The sequence below is a fragment of the Theropithecus gelada genome, chromosome 2 (genome assembly GCF_003255815.1).
Source record: "Theropithecus gelada isolate Dixy chromosome 2, Tgel_1.0, whole genome shotgun sequence".
In the NCBI taxonomy this organism is placed as follows: domain Eukaryota; kingdom Metazoa; phylum Chordata; class Mammalia; order Primates; family Cercopithecidae; genus Theropithecus; species Theropithecus gelada.
The window spans coordinates 53,767,079-53,783,388 of NC_037669.1; the positions used below are offsets into that span (position 1 = coordinate 53,767,079).

At 51.3% G+C, this 16,310-nt stretch overlaps 1 protein-coding gene across 5 annotated transcripts in view; it reads right to left on the minus strand.

The window, feature by feature from the left end:
* The window catches only part of SLC6A1 (solute carrier family 6 member 1), a 45,863-nt gene extending 34,628 nt beyond the window's left edge, over positions 1 to 11,235 (minus strand). For 3 of the 5 annotated variants that reach the window (XM_025375552.1, XM_025375550.1, XM_025375551.1), the window contains exon 1: positions 11,008 to 11,197. The gene's annotated coding sequence lies outside the window, so the exon portion shown is untranslated. Of the gene's footprint in view, positions 1 to 11,007 lie in introns of all 5 variants that reach the window. The other 2 variants (XM_025375547.1, XM_025375548.1) reach the window with 2 other exon arrangements.
* Between the last annotated feature and the right edge of the window lie 5,075 nt (positions 11,236 to 16,310).

Sequence of the window (16,310 nt, forward strand, 5' to 3'; positions counted from 1 at the left end):
CTATGATATCCCAAGCAGGAGCTCTTCATAAGTATGCTCATTGTTCGCGGGACTTAAAGAAAATTTGTCCTTCCCTAGGAGCAAGGACACCTCGTTTTGAGTTTCAGCTCTGGTTCAATGCTGTGTGACTGTAGGTTAGTCACCTACCCTCTCTGTCTAAAACAGAAGTGATAACACTTACTTCTAGGGCTGCTATGAGGATTAAATGGGAAAATATGTAGTTAGTACAGCATCTGGGACATAGTAAATGCTTGATATCTGGCAGATATTATAATAAACCACCTGATCAGGGCTTTCATTTATATTTTTAGTTAGTGATGGAAAAAAGTTCTGGGTGGAAGGAAGGCCAGTATTATCTTTTTTTTTTTTTTTGAGACAGAGTCTCGCTCTGTCGCCCAGACTGGAGTGCAGTGGCGCAATCTCAGCTCACTGCAAGCTCCACCTCCCGGGTTCACGCCATTCTCCTGCCTCAGCCTCCTGAGTAGCTGAGACTACAGGTGCCCGCCACCATGCCTGGCTAAGTTTTTTGTATTTTTAGTAGAGACGGGGTTTCACCATGTTAGCCAGGATGGTCTCGGTCTCCTGACCTCATGATCCACCCGCCTCCGCCTCCCAAAGGGCTAGGATTACAGGCGTGAGCCACTGCGCCCGGTCCAGTGTTATCTTAACCTATATGCAATCAATATAAAGGAATGGTGGGAGTCACTGGGAGATGCTGATCAAATCAAATTCTTAGAGCAAATTGTTTATTAAACGCGATTCCCAAAGTGGTATGTGTATGTATCCTGCAATTTGGCACACCCGTTAAAATCCTGGTTAAATGTCAACTGTCTTTATTTGTCCACTGAATCAGTCTCCCTGACCCCTCTCCTGCCTGCCTGGAATAGGGGTGTCAAGATCCAAGGTCTTCAGCTCATTGCCTCATAGCTTGGCATCCAGCCCCAGAAACAGCAGCAAACAAATGACCCTCTCTCTCAGAGGACCCAGAAACAGGTTGCTATCTCTGGGGGTGGATTTGCTCAAACAGGTTTGCGGAAACAAACAAAATGGTTGCTTGCATCTAAATCATCAGGATCCCAGCTCTCACCAGCGCTTTTGAAACAGCCAAATGCCTGAGTCCAGCACCCTCTTTCCGCTTCCAAAATGGAATGGGGTTGTCTGCCAGCCTGCATCTTTGCCAGCATGCAAATGATGCACTTTGGGGTTTCACAGGGTATTAACCCCATGTTCTCCAATCCCTGATTAGGGAGGTAAGTCTACTGCACCAGCTGTGCTTCTAGAAGAGAAACTAGGTGTGTGGGTGAGAGTGTTTATTTTCCAAAAGCGTTTGCAGCATGGGGTCATTTAGATAGCTGGCATAGAGCAAACACAAATTCCCCCAGTGAGGTGTGCATAGAGGTTTTTAAGGACAGTACGTTTGCAGTGAGGTACACCATTCACACTCTTCAAATGCAAAATATTTATGTATATTTTTGGTGATGGAGCTGTTCATTTGTTCTAGTGATATTTACTAGCCTGGAATGAAGAACCCTGTTATGTACCATGCTTGTACTGTATTAGCCAGTTTCACTCTTCCAACACCACAAATTACAAGCCGATACATGGTTGGGAGCGGACCCTTTTCCTAACCTCTCCCCTTTGGCTCATAACAACAGCTGCTGGTGATTGAGCTATGGCCAGGATTGGGGCTTGATGCTTTATCTGCCTCATGATATGCAGTCTCACCACAATCCTACGAGGTAGGTGCTGGTATTATCCCCATTTTGCAGATGAGGGCACTGAGGTCCAGAGAGAAAGTGACTCGCCCAGGATTACACAGTTTCGGTAGTGGCAGGGAGAGATGTGACTTTGGCTCCAAAGCTGATGCTTTTAGCTACCCTGATGTTCTGTTTTCTCCTCCTCTTGGGCTGGAATTGTCATTCCTGGCCCATCAGGACCTCCACAAGCACTTAAGACTTTAGAAAGGTCTCTGTCAACCATCCCCTGGCCCTGCAGGGCAGCCTCCTTCCAGGCCTCCCTATAGCCTAGGCCCTCGTGTTGGTTGGAGGTGTAATCCCAGCTCTAGCTCTTTCCTGGTTGTGACCTGGGGTGAGTCACTTCACCTCTCCTCACCTGACTCTGCACCTCCACGAAGTGCAGGGAAGTATCCCATTCTGACAAGGCTGTAGGAAGGATGGAAGTAGAGGAGGCAAGTTGCCCCACCCCGACCAGTCCCGCACCTCCTTCTTGGGGAAGCTTGAGTTCTAGACACGGTCCCCTCCACTCTCCTCTTGTGCTCACTCTCACTCTAGCAGCTCCCGAATCAGCATTCAACACACATCACTCTGCCTTGTGCAACGCCATTATCTCCCGAGGACACAGGCTCCGTTGTCACGGCAACCAGAGTCCTTCCACCAACTCTATTTAATAATTTCTTAACGGAGGAGCTGGGCTGGTTTGGTGGAAGGCAAAGAGCACTGCGTTAGGGGTTAGAAGCTCCGGGTCCTAGCATCTGCAAGACCTAGGACTCTTCCTCTCTAGGCCTCAGTTTACCCATCTATAACACAGGTGTGTCTGAAATGGGTGGATTTTGTAATGTTCTCTAGCCTAGAAAGACCTGAGAAATGGCTTTCCAGGTTCAGGAAGCTGGGAACAAGTGACCTGAGCTGCTGGAAATGAGTTGGGGGTTGGAGTGAGGTTTGAGTGAGACCCACAGGAAGAACCGGATGCCGCCTTTGGTGACTACCCTCTCTCTGCTGAATTGCCTCCAGAATGTCACTCTTCAAATGTTTATGAGGTGTCTGTGATCCTCCAGATTCAGGGCCAGGGTTGGTTAGGAGATGGTGGTTTTGCCTGCAGCCATCATAACCCTTATCTTCCCCATTTTGCAGATGTGCAAACTGAGGCTCAGAGACTGCAAAGGAGTTGCCTGTGGTGCCTCAGCAAGCGGAAAACCCAGCTCTTCATCCACGTCATGCCTCATTTCAGAACCTGGGGCTAAGCCGTGCAGGAAGGTCACGTTGCTTGTACCTGGAGAAGACAGCCTGACCCCTGGCCCAGTCCCCTGCCCACCGATCTTGCTCTGGCCGCAATCTGTGTGGCCTCTGGTTCTCATTCAAGGAACCAGCAGATAATCAAAGTAATAAAGAGGTACCCACTCTGTGTTCTTGACTACGGGACCACAGACTCCAAAAGACAGAGCATTCCTGCTCTTAAGGGATCTACGGTTTTCACTGCAAGCAGATCTTCAAAGGGCAGCAACAGCACCCGGTTTCTTTCTACAATCCAAAATAGGACCTGGCACACAGTAGGTGCTCAGAGTTTTATTCGGTCCAATTGTTTGTCCACATCTGCTCCTGAGGGTAACTAGTCTAGGCCCCCCAGGGGCCTTTAAGAAAATCTCCCAAAGCAGCCACTGATCCATGTCTCCAAGGAGCTGCTTCGGACCCTGAGCTGAAGGGGGTCTATGACCAATGAGGGGACCCTTCCTTTGTGATTCCTGTCTAACTCCAAGTTTTGGGAGGAGGCTGTTCTGCTCTGGCCCAGGCTGATGGCACCACTTTTAAGTACAGCCGTTGCCAGATCAGTGGCGCTATTTAACTCCTCCAGGGCTGGCGTTTTCATTTAATACCCGTGGAATAATTAACAGTGCTGCATCTGCTCTGTCATTAGTGGCATTCACTGCCATTTGGAGAAAGGGCTCTTATCTTCCTCAGTCATTAGTCTCGGGGAGGCTATTATGGGGGAAATGGAGGAGGAGAGGAGGAAGTGGGGCGTACAACTTCCCTCCCCTTGCCTGGAGAACTGGCGCCTGGCGCAGGGAGCAGCCGATCGTCCTATCCAATGGTCCAAACCCCTTGGCTGTATGAACTGAGCATGCAAAGCCAAGAGAGGGGAAAGAACCTGCCCACGGTCCCCCACAGGCTTGAGGCCCAGCAGGAGGCAGCTCTCCCACTTCTTTCTCAGGTCTGCAAGCCCAGGCCTCGGAGCTCTGCAGCCTTGGATCTGATTCCCAACTCTGCCCCGTGTCAGTGATATGACCTTGGGCAACTTCTTGAGCTCCCTGAGCCTCAGTTTCCTTATTGAGGATCCTGGGACAATGCTTGTGAAGTACTGGCTCAGTGCCTAGGTCACAGGCAGAGCCCAAGACTGACAGATGTACATATCAGATCATTCTGTGTCATTATGCTGAACCAACCTGCTAAAAATGCATATGTAATCCATGAGTGCATTTAAATTCCACCTTTAAAAAAATACTCTTCAGTAAGATGACTTCTTCCCTTTCCCCAGGCCTACTTTTTATTTTTTTTTAAATCATAGGTGGGTCCTTGATCTTAAGCTCTGGAAACATCTGACTTGGGCAGGAAGGGGCTTAGTCAGCTCAGGCGGCAGTGAAGCCTGGATTGCAGGCTGGCAGCTCAGACAGTGCCCAGGAAGCTGGTGGGTTTTCCTTTTGGCCACTTCTATTTTGCATTGCTTTCACTTTTTCTCAGCCCTTGCATGGCACAGCCAGAAATGGCGAATACAGAGAAAAAGCTCCTGGCTCCCCCACAGTTATCTTGTCTCAGGTGCTTTTCAGAAGCAGCGTGAGGTTGGCATCACCAAGACCTGGGTCCAATCTTGGTCTGTGCACCCCGTGGCGAGTGACTCCACCACCCTTGGGCTCAGGGTCCTCTCTGGCAGAAGGGGAGAGTAGCACCTATTGTCCAGCATCAGCCTTGGCTCAGGGACCAGTGCCCAGCAGGCCCTTTGAACTCATTGTCAGGGTCAAACTGGACAAGTTCTCTCCCCACCATCCAGCCAGGGAACTGTCAAACCCTCAGGTCTCTTGCCTCCCCCGGCACCTCATAGGGAAGCTCCTAGAACTCGTGATATTTCTCAGTCTCCAGCATGGCGACAGTCCAAAGGCAGAGGGGAGTGGGTCATGGCCAGGGTAAAGTGGTTTCCATCCCATATCCCCACCCCATCCCTGCCCTCTTGCCTGGGCATGGCTCAGAAGCACATAGCCTGCTCCTCCAGTGGGTCTGAGCTGAAGCTCACATACAAACACTCCCCACAACCTTCCTGGCTATGAAGACCTTTAGATCCTTCTATGAAATCTCATGGGGGCCCCTGGTGTTCATTTCTCCCCCAATTCACTGAGAAAAGCATTCTTGTGTGCAGGTAGGTGTCTGAGCGCAACCATCCCTTCCTCTCCCTCCAGGTCTGGCTACTGCTGGAAGCCCCCAGCCAAATGATCACTCTTTGGATCCAAACTCTGGGCATAACCAGATAACCAAGGAGATGTTAATCTCTGGCCAGAGCTCAGGTAAGGTTAGAACAAGATGCCATGGCCCTTTTCTCCCAAACCTCACAGCCATACCTTCCCAAGCTCTCCTGTAAGTCTCGATCTTTGAGTACTCTGTGCTCTACCTCCTACCAGAACTGGCCTCATCTGGACTACTTCTCAATGGGCTACCTGGTGAACCTGGATTTCAGCCTAGTAAAGGTGATTTCCATCAGCTGGGAAACTAGGGGACAGAGACAAGGAGTCAGGGCTCACTGAGCCTCAGTTTCATCTTTTGGATGAGGATAATAATGGTACTAATAACAACAATAAAATTACCTTCAGTTGAAACTCCCAGGGCTGTCACAAGCTTCAACTGAGAAAACACTTTGAAAACTGAAATTCTACGTAAGTGTTAACATGTGCATGTAAGCACATGTGTGCAAAGGAGCCTCATTTGGGTCAAGGTCATTCTGATTTGGGTTTTATGAGAAAACTAGCTTAAAATAAAAGTCACTCTTTATTAGAGAGAGGATTCTTCTCCAGGATCTCAAGGACCATATTTTCTTCCCCTAGAATACTTTATATATGATCAAAAGAAAGAGCAGCTGCAAGAGCATTTTTAGCAAAGTATAACGTGCGGTTCTGATGACCGGGAGTATCGTGATCAGTGCTAAGTTGCAGCAAACCGCAACACTGATACCAAATGTCTTTGCTCACCTCCCTGTGGCTGCTGCCCTCTCCCTGCACAGAACCTCCTTATCAAACAACACATTCATGAAAGCAACCTGCTGTCTATGTTTCAGGGCATCTTTGACCTTGAATGTCCCTCTGGCCAGGGCTCAGTTATCTCAGGAGCTGGCGTGAGACACAGATCTTGCAGACACCAGGCCACCGACAGGTGGGCAGAGCTGCAGGTCACTGTCCAAGGCAGTCACTAACTCCTGCATCCCCAAGCCTGGCCTGTGTGCCAGGATCCCATCCAGCCCCAGTAGCCGGGGTACTCCTTTCACAGCCAACAGGGCCCCTGGCATCCTAAAGTGGCCCGTTCCACCTAGTTGTACATCCCCTGCTTTCAGAGCGCCACAGCCAATCTCTCTGCAAGACCTGGCCTCCTTGTAATTTCCAATTTGTGAGAAATGTAAAAATAGAAGGCCATTCGCTGCAGGCAGCTTGCATGGAATCGGATGCCACTTTTGTGTCACGTCAGATCACGGTAAACGCAGCTGATGGCTTTGTCAGGGCACTCTCAATAGCTTCCTAAGCAGTAAGATGGTGGGGACAAAATTGGGAGACACCCGAGAGTTAGGGAAAGGTGGCTGAGTGCACGACATCAGCACTAGCTGCAAATGAATTTAAAATCTAGGTCCCGGCCGGGCGCGGTGGCTCAAGCCTGTAATCCCAGCACTTTGGGAGGCCGAGATGGGCGGATCACAAGGTCAGGAGATCGAGACCATCCTGGCTAACACGGTGAAACCCCGTCTCTACTAAAAAATACAAAAAACTAGCCGGGCGCAGTGGCGGGCACCTGTAGTCCCAGCTACTCGGGAGGCTGAGGCAGGAGAATGGCGTGAACCCGGGAGGCGGAGCTTGCAGTGAGCTGAGATCCGGCCACTGCACTCCAGCCTGGGCGGCAGAGCGAGACTCCGTCTCAAAAAAAAAAAAAAAAAAAAAAAAAAAAAAAAAAAAAAAATCTAGGTCCCAAATATGTTGTAATAGGCTGGACATCTCAATTTGAACCCCAGTTCTGCAACCTAGCAGCTGAGGGACCTTGGGCATAAATTCATCTCTCTGCAAGTCAGCTTCCCCAGTTATCACGCAAAAGTTATGCCACCCAGCCTCCCAGAGCTGTGGCAAAGCTCCACAGATGGAATGGATGAAGAAGTGCTTTGTAAACTGTGCAGCTCCTTAACTGGGGTGGAGGCGGTGGGGGGTGCTCATGGTCATTGCCAAGTAAGCAGTGTCAGGGGCTTTTTAGTGGCAGGGATTTAAGCATGCTGTGACTGGGTTTGGGCTTTAAGGCTATTTACTAGCCCAGTGATCCTGCAGCAAGTGCCTTAGCCCCTCTCCTCCTCAGTTTCCTCACCCTTATAGGGATCATTATGCTATGTATCTCACAGGGCTTTGTGAAAATTAACTGCAATGATATAAGTAAGGCACACAGCACAGTCCCTGGCATATTGCCAACATGCAGTAACTGACAGTTATTACTGTTTTTGATACAATTGCATTGGAACAATATTTAGTGTTTTCTTCCTTTTCTGTTTATGACTGAATTCCAGGTCTCCGCTGAAATATCACAGCTTGCATTCACACCTACTGCCTATGCCAGGCAACTCTCCTCTCTGCTACTGGCCCACTTCCCACTGACTCCATAGCCCCTTCCCCTGACCCCAGAGGTCTTGGGTGAGCATGGAGTAGATGAAGATGCTGGATGTTCATACGCTTACTGAGACCCATTTCCTGGGTGCTTTGCAAGCACCAACCTCTTCCCCTCCATCTCCCAGCGCCCTTCAGAAAACGGGGTAAAGTTGGCAAAAAGAGCCACCTGAGCAGGGCCTGTTTGAGAAGCCAGCATCGAGGCACGCCAAGCCACAGAGCAGTGGACACATGATGATCTTTTCACCTTGTGGGGGCAGTGCCCAATGCTCTTGGCAACTGAGGTCAATTTGAGGTTGCTGTCATCCAGCGGGGCTATACCCTGCCCAGCATTCTCCAGACACAGAGAAGCTCAGGCGACACTGCGCGGTTGAATTGAAGGGGTAGTTCCGACACAGGCAGAGACAGGCCTGCTGACGCTCGCATTTTAGTTTCCATTTGGGCAGAGAGGCGATGAAGTGGCTCTAAGTGGGTTTGGCACTGGGGCTGTGGCTGAGGAGAGGGGCTGCTGGGGCGGGGCTGGTGGTCAAGCGGAAGGTGGGTGCATTTTGGACTAGGCAAGGGATGGGCTCCTAAGGACAAAGGAGATGAACTTCAGGATGCAGGCCGCTAAAGGTGGTGGCAAGGCTGAATCAACTGTCATTAACAACACCCTGCCTGTGAACCACTGACAAGCAAGAGGGTGGAAAAAACATCTCCAAATTCCAAGTGGCATGGAACTCAATCTCAGCTGCTGAGCTCACAGCCAAGCCAAGGAACGGCGTCTTTGTGTGATGGCAAGAAGTGGCCTGATATTGGTGTTTTATTTCATGGTGCTCTCAGCATGTCATATGCCACCAAGGCAGAGGACCAGCCACTGCTCCAATGGCAAGCCCACAGGAACTACCACCCCATCACTTCACTTTACAGATGGAAAAACCGAGGCCCAGAGACCCACGAGAGGACAAAGTTGGCCTGCAAATTAGAACAGTAGGGTTAAGATCCCTGCCCTTCCTCCTCCTGGCTATGTGACCTTGGGCAAGTCACTTCCCCTCTCTGCATCCAGTTTCATCGCCTCTGAAGTGGGGATTAGAATAGTGCCTGCTTTACACAGTTCTTATAAGAATAACCCCTGGCACATTGGAAGCTCTGGGTACTCCATTCCTTCCTTCCAACAGGAACAAGAATGTACCCAAGGTCACCCGGCCAGAAATGGCAATGCCTCAGCTCAAAGCAAACCCTCATCTGGGGCTCATTCATTCCTGGCTATGGGCCAGGGGGCCACATTTTATAGCCTTCCTGGCTCAGCAAGACAGGTAGAGATTGCAGGTAGGTCCATGCCAGTGATAGCATCACCTTCCATACATGCAGGCTTTATTTTAAGAGATTTATTGAGGTCCTGCTGTGTGCTGGGCCATGTGTAAAAAAATTCATAGTCTTTGCTGCTCTGGGGTCACCAGGCATGTAAAATCCATGGCAGGCAGGAGAGACGTGGCCACTGTGCATCTTTCGGCTTTGATGGACTTGATTTTGCCTCATTTTTACCCTCTAAGCTACTACTCCTTGGTCTCTAGACATCCTTCCCAGCCCCATCTAAGTTCCTGGAGACTCACTTCTCTTCAAGCCTCCAGACCTGAAATAAAGTGTCCCACATCAGTACAGAGGGTCCCTGATTTTACTTCCAGAGTGGCTGCCTCTCTCCTGTGTGTTCCTAGGGGAACCCCACTTTCCAGATGCTCTGCCAGACAGGCCGGGCTGTGTCTCTCTGCCTGGGACTCACTGTTTGTCCTCCAAGGACTGGCCACTGAGCCAGCGCTTGGCTGGAGACAGAGCTCTTTCTTTGTTTGCTGCCTGCCTGACGATTTATTTCTGAGGCCCGAGGGAGGCTCAGCCATTTTGCCAGGGCTGCTCTGGGAAAAGGTCCGTCCCACTCCCGCAGGGACTCCCACTTCTAAGGGCAAGTTCTTTTTCCTCTTCTCTGCCTTGGAGAGGGTCTGTGCCTGCTCCAACCAGACCCTGATCTGGAGCTGGGTCAGTCCCTCCTAATGCGCTCCAAAGATAAAGAGATAACATGCAAGATGCGAGTAGCTTTCACTGACCTCTTTTGTTTTGGAATTTGGGGGACAGGGGTAGTAGCCTTTTTAGGCTCCCTTAGGAGGACACTTCCCCCAAAGTTCCCAAAGACACAGAATCTAGGCACTATCCAGCACCCAACATCCCCTACTCCCTTGCCAAACACCCACCTTGTGTGTCACAGAAAAACAAAGGTAGACCCCCAGTGCCACTCAGTCTGACACGGTCTCTGATTTTTGGGGTGTCACAAAAGCTCAGGAGCCATTTTATTCCCTCTCCCCCACCCCCCGCCAGCTCTTCATGGGGATAAGGCTGAGCTTCCTGGGAAAGGGAATGAGCCTCCAGCCCCACATCGGGGAGGAACGTGGTGTTATCATTTAGCTTTTAAAAATTCCAATTTTCTCCTTGAGGTTCATGTCTATTTTGGGAGGATATTAGTTCAGAGCCTCAATAGGGGACTGCCCGGTCTGAGTTTCTTGTCTGAAGACCAAGCCAAGCCTAGAACAGGACATCTGTGGGTGCCACCCGTGGGGACGTGTGCTCAGGACCCAACGGACACTGCCCGAGGCTACCGTGGTGAGCAGTGTCGCCCCGGGAGTAAACGCAGAGAGCAAAAGCAAGAAGGGGAGCGCCGTTCCCGAAGCAGCAAGGAGACACAGTCCTCCAGCCCTCTAAGGGACCTCCCGCGCCCCATATCTCTTGGAGAAAGTCGGGGCTGGGGTGGCGCGATGCGAGCTCCGGTGCACTAGGCTTAGCTCCAGTGCACTCGGCCCAAGCCCAGGTGTGCTTTTAAGCCAACGTTTCTGAGAGCTTGGGCTGTCCCAGAGATGTCCCATCCTCAAGTCGCACCCGATCCCGCCGTAGCCGCAGATAACAAATGAGGGGCATAGCTCTAACTCGGCTCAGCTGACCCCAGGATTGGGAAAGTGGCGCACGGTCCCCTAACGCTGTTCGTGTCATTCACTCCGCGTCCCCTCCATCCCCTGGGGAATGAATGGGGAGCTTCGACGGCTCCAGCAGAATCCAGCGCCAACTTGCGGGGCCAGAGGGGCACCGCAGGAGGGAAGGGGCATGCAATTCTCGCCTCTGCTGGAGCTCTCCTGCCTCCCGCGTGTCTCAGAGGATGGATGGCCCGGGCGCACGTCGGGGTCCGAGCGGCGCCCCTGCTCCTTCATGTGGCTCCAGGGACGGTGCCGCGCGGGGGCTTGAATCTCGAGGTGTCCGCCCCCCACCCGACCCGGCTCGCGGCGGCGGCTCGGGACTCTAGCCGGTCCTGCGCCGTTATCCTAGGCTCAGCTCCCCGCGCCCCGACGCCAGCCGCCCGTTCCTACCTGCGGCCGGGGCTGCACTGCCCGGGACGGGCGCTGCGCGGGGCGGCTCGGCCGCTCCGGTGCGCTCGGGACGCGGGGCCGCTCGGGCTCGGGCTGCGCTGCGCTCCCGACTCTTCCGCTCCTGGGCACAGCGCAGCTCACCCGCAACCTCTCCGCTGTCTCGGTCTTCCGAGGGCGGGCGGAGGGACGCGGGGAAGGGAGAGGAGGGGGGAGCGAGACCGGAGGGATGGAGGGGGAGGGCGGGGCCCGCGGCTCCCGGAGCCCGCCCAGCTCGGGGAGGGCCCTGCCCGCACCGCCCGCCCCCGCCCAGCGCTCTCCCGGCCCGCGCCGCGCGCTCCCTCCGCAGCTGCCTCTTGCAGCTTCACCGCCAGCAGCCTCTCTCCTTTTCACTTCACCTCCTCTCCCCTTCTACGCCTCCCCTCTCCCTTCTTTTCTCTCGCATTCTCCCGCTCTCTTCTCCCTCCTTCTCCCCTCTCTCTTCCTCCCTCCCTCTCCCCACCCCCTCCTTCCCTCGCTTGCCCCGCAGTCCCGCTCCAGTCTCTCTCCTTCCTTCTCCTTCCTTGGATGGCTCTTCCCGGCCTTGTCCTGGGTCATCAGCTTGTCTGCTTGTCCGCCTTGGTCTCTGTCTCCCTGTCCTTCACAGCAAGCACTCCCCTCCTGGCTTTTCTCTGTCCAGCCTTGCAGGACTGCTTCTGTTGGCCTGTCCTTTCTGTTTCTCTCTGCCGTCGTCCTCTTTTCGCCCTCTGTGGGTCGCTGTGGGTGGGGGTGGGCCCCTGCCCCCTCCCTGCTCTCGTCCTAGGGCAGCGTCTCCTGCCTGTTACACCTGGAAACACAGGCCTGGCCTGGGGTGACCAGGCTCTGGGTACCAGGTGGGAGTGTGTGTAAGAGGTGGGGTGGGAAGGACACCCTGTCCACTGCCAGCGGTTGGTCATGGAGACACAAGTAACTCTGTGTGTGGATGGACAGATGCGGAAACAGATTACTCAAAAGGGAAACAGGGATGGTGGCAGAAGCGCCAGACACCCTTCTCCTCCCAGTTCTTGAGGTTTGAGGGATTCTCCCAGAGAAATCCCTTTTCCAACCAATCCCAATCCAGCACATAGGGACTCCTTCCCTTGTCCTTGCGAAGCCCTGACCTCCCCACTCTCTTTTATAAAGGCTCCTGGGAATGGCGCCACATCAACCCTTCCCTCTGGGCTCCCCAGGAACTCAGAGAAAAGATTCCTTCTCTTCAGCCCTGACCTACCCTTCCCCTCCTCTCTGTGTCCCCAGGGATGGCTTTTGCTGATGGATCTCCAGTCCTCTACCCCATGTAACCTCGCCTCCTCCCGCTTTCATCCATCCTTGAGTCCCCCAAGGCAGTGCTCACCAAGGTCACCTTGACTTCTGTCTCCCCACACTCTCACTCATGAGCAGGGAATCTTGATGTCTTTCTTGACCCATTCGCCTCCCACCACTGATCACCAGGTCATATTTGCTGTGGACCTCCATTGGTACTTCAAATAAGTATTTACTGAGCTCCTCCTGTGTGCCAGGCACTGTCCTAGGCTCCAGGGACAGAGCGATGGGCAAGACAGGCCACAGCTTTCAAGGTGATGCCAGTCCAGTATGGGAGACAGGCTTTCATCAAATAACCACACAAGCCCAGAATGACAAGCTCTGCCAAGAGCACACATGCAGGGGATTCCAGTCCAGTGTGGGATGGTTTGGGAAAGTTTCTTCAAGGAAGTGCCATTTGAACTGAGGATGAATAGGAGGATGAATAGAAGCTGTCTGGATGGAGATGTGGAGCATAGCCTTGAGTGGAGATACAAGGGTAGCAAAAATGAAGGCTACTTTTGCTTGCCTGACATTCATTTCAACTTCTTTAGGTGACAGAACCTCAATTTTCATTTGGGAAACTTCCCCTCCTTCACTCATATTCATATGGTTGGGTGGGGTTCCCTCCTCCTGGAGACAGACTTGTGACCCAGGGCACAGACAATCAGAGGGCACTCTGACAATCAGACAACCAAGGCACTCTGACCTCAATGAGGGGACTTGTGACATGTGCTGGGCCAATGAGAACTCTGCCTGGGACTTTGCAAAAACTATTGTCAAACAGAAACTCAATCTCCACCAAAGCTCCTAAGCATAGAGCTGTTGGCAGCCATCTTTGTAGAACTTGAGCAGACCCTACCTAAAATGAAGCCAACATAGAGGAAAGCAGAACTGAGAGACAGAGAGCGGAGTGAGTCCTGATGTATATCAAGTCCCTGGATCCAGCCATACCTGAAGGCAGTGTCAGCTATTTATATCATTAAGTCGTTTTTCCTATACTACACAAGTTTGAATTCAGTTTATGTTGCTTAAAACCAAAATAGCCTTCATGAATCCAGTGTTGGATTGAGAATTATGAAGCATTATAAAAAAGAATAATAATAGCCATTCCCATCCCCCTTTTGTCCTTCATGTTTTCTGGGTAACCCCATTCACAATTGTCTCTCTGTTATTTCTAAGTTGCTGACCAGAATGAATTCCCCTCTCTTTTTGTCCCTCTAGATTTGTTTTACTTACCTATGAAAGCAAACTCTAGCTATCAGATCAATTTCATAGGTTGACCATCTGACGCTTGAATTATCTCCACGACATTCCCTGCCCCCGCTGACATTATCTGCCCCTGCCCTACACCCATGACTGTCCAGCATATGTCTGCATCTCTGCAGGGATGGGAAGCTCATTATTCCACCAGGAAGATGGTGTCCAACGAACTCTTATCACAGTCGAGCTCTGAGAGCTGTCTCTGGTGCAGTGAGACTTCAGATAGGGACACTATATTGTGAAGGTGAGGTAGTTGCATGCAGGACCTCCAATGCTCTTTCAAAAAACCTGAGTTAAAGTCTTTCAGAGAACTCATATGCATACCTCCTGAGCTGGAGCTGTGGGCTCTGCAGAACAGGGTTTCCAAAGTGTAGGCTGCCACTACCTTCTTAGGTTGTAGGGGGGCTTCTCAGTGTTACTATAATTTTGGAAAACCTGGAAGATGGGATTCTTTGTTGTCATGGAGACAGAGTCTGCTATGAGCAGCAGATGGGGTCCTGGACAGGGGGCCTGGACTTGGGAGAGTTCGTTGAGTCATAGACTCACAGGCCATTGGGCTAGAAATGGTCCTTCGATATTAGCTAGTTGAATGCTTTTGCAGGTAAACGGAGGCCCAGAGAGAGGCACTGACTTGCCCGAGGGTACTTGGCTATCTGCTGACAAAGCCATGAAAACTATGCCTACTAGCTACATTTTTGAGCACTCGCTGCTTGGTAATGATTGACATATGGGGAAGCAGGTGCAGAGAGGACGAATCACTGGCCCAGAGACACACAGTAGGAGAGGAGCAGAGCCTGGATCCCAGTTCAGCCTAACTTCTTAGGTGGTATCCTACCACGCTGGTAGGTAGGATAATTTTCAGTGGAATGGGATAACTTAGAGTGAAACAGCTCTTCCCTATTCATCCCCTTGTTACATCCTTGTGATTTCTGTCAATAGGTAAGTCTCAGGTTGGTGCTAGTTTAGTCTTTAACACCTCTCCAAAGCACTGACTAATCCCGTTTTAACTGAGAGGCCGCCAGCTTTGGTAGACAACAGTATCTAGTTAGAATTGAATGCTTTGCTCATTTGTCCTTGTATTTATTTTAATGGAGACCTATTTCTGGCAAGTAATATTGGCCTTCTAGTTATAGCATGATGTAAAGTTTCCTTTTGAGATACATTTATTTAATCTAAAAAAGGAAAATATTTAAGTAAATAAAAATAGACATGGCATGCAATTTTTGCAAAACTCTTGTGGCTGCTTTGCAAAGGACTCAAGTTTGAGTAGCCTAATTTAGAGAAACATTTTATCCATGCGTTCATTCACTTGACAAATATTTATTGAGCACCTACTGAGTACGAGGAATGGGGAGGACTAGACAAAGAGACAACACAGTCTGTCGGAGAGTCCATGAGAAAGGGAAGGGCTTGAGCATGGAAGGCTCACTTGCCACATTAAGGAGTTGGGTCTTGACCTTGAGGGGCACTGGGGAGCCACTGAGTGTTCTGGAGCAAAGGAGCAGGCAGGGTTTAAGAAAGCTGAAACTGGCCAGGTATGCAGGATGGATTAAAAGGGAGAAGACCGGAAGTGAGAAGATTGTCAGGAGGCTGCACTGTAGGTGTGAGGCGAGGAGGACCTGGTGCCCAGCAGGGTTCCCAGCACACAGTAGGCACCCAATAGATGGTGGAAATGATTATTGTGGATGCCATTATCATAGTCCTGTCTCTTTCTTGACTTGGGAGAGTTCATTGAGCCATAGACTCACAGGCCATTAGGCTAGAAATGGTCCTTCGGTATTAGCTAGTTGAATGCTTTTGCAGGTAAACGGAGGCCCAGAGAGAGGCACTGACTTGCCTGAGGGTACTTGGCTATCTGCTGACAAAGCCACGAAAACCATGCCTACTAGCTACATTTTTGAGCACTCGCTGCATGGTAATGATTGACATATGGGGAAACAGGTGCAGAGAGGACAAATCACTGGCCCAGGACACACAGTAGGAGAGGAGCAGAGGCTGGATCCCAGTTCAGGCCCGGCCTCCTCCAAAGCCAGGGCTCTGGGCCTGTAAGCTCATGAATCCTGCCAGGGGGCTTTTCTGCTGCCCCAGAGAGCCTCTCATCAGGTCACAGTGATGCTCCGGGAAGAGACCCAATCTGGGATCAGGGCCCCCAGACTTGTTGCCAACCTGCTTTACTCTCCTGCCCGTTGTCCAGGACCACTGTCCAGGACCCCATCCGCTGCTCATAGCAGACTCTGTCTCCATGACAACAAAGAATCCCATCTTCCAGGCTTTCCAAAATTATAGTAACACTGAGAAGCCCCCCTTCAACCTAAGAAAATACCCCCTATAGGGAAGCGGGCCTTTGTTTTTTTTGTTTTCAGAAGAAATGTTATCACCTTAACCACACCCCACTCCATGCCAGAAATTCCCCCATTAGCAATTAATGTGCGTAATCATTAATGTGCGTAATCACTTGAGAAACCACAATACGCCTCACAGGAGATAGTAGGACGTAGGTTCATTTTGTTATTCTGTCCCCGAGTCACGCTGGGCCAGATCTTGGGCAGCGAGGCCTCACTGCTGAATGTTTAAATATTTGTGCCCGTCATACCATGCTGAGATCAATACTTAAACACTCAACAGGCGGATGCCTCCAAATGGACAACCTGTGAAAAGACAGGCCAGGAGCAGCCATGGAGATGAGCCTGCCCCCCAGGAGATGGCTTCATAAACATTTCTCC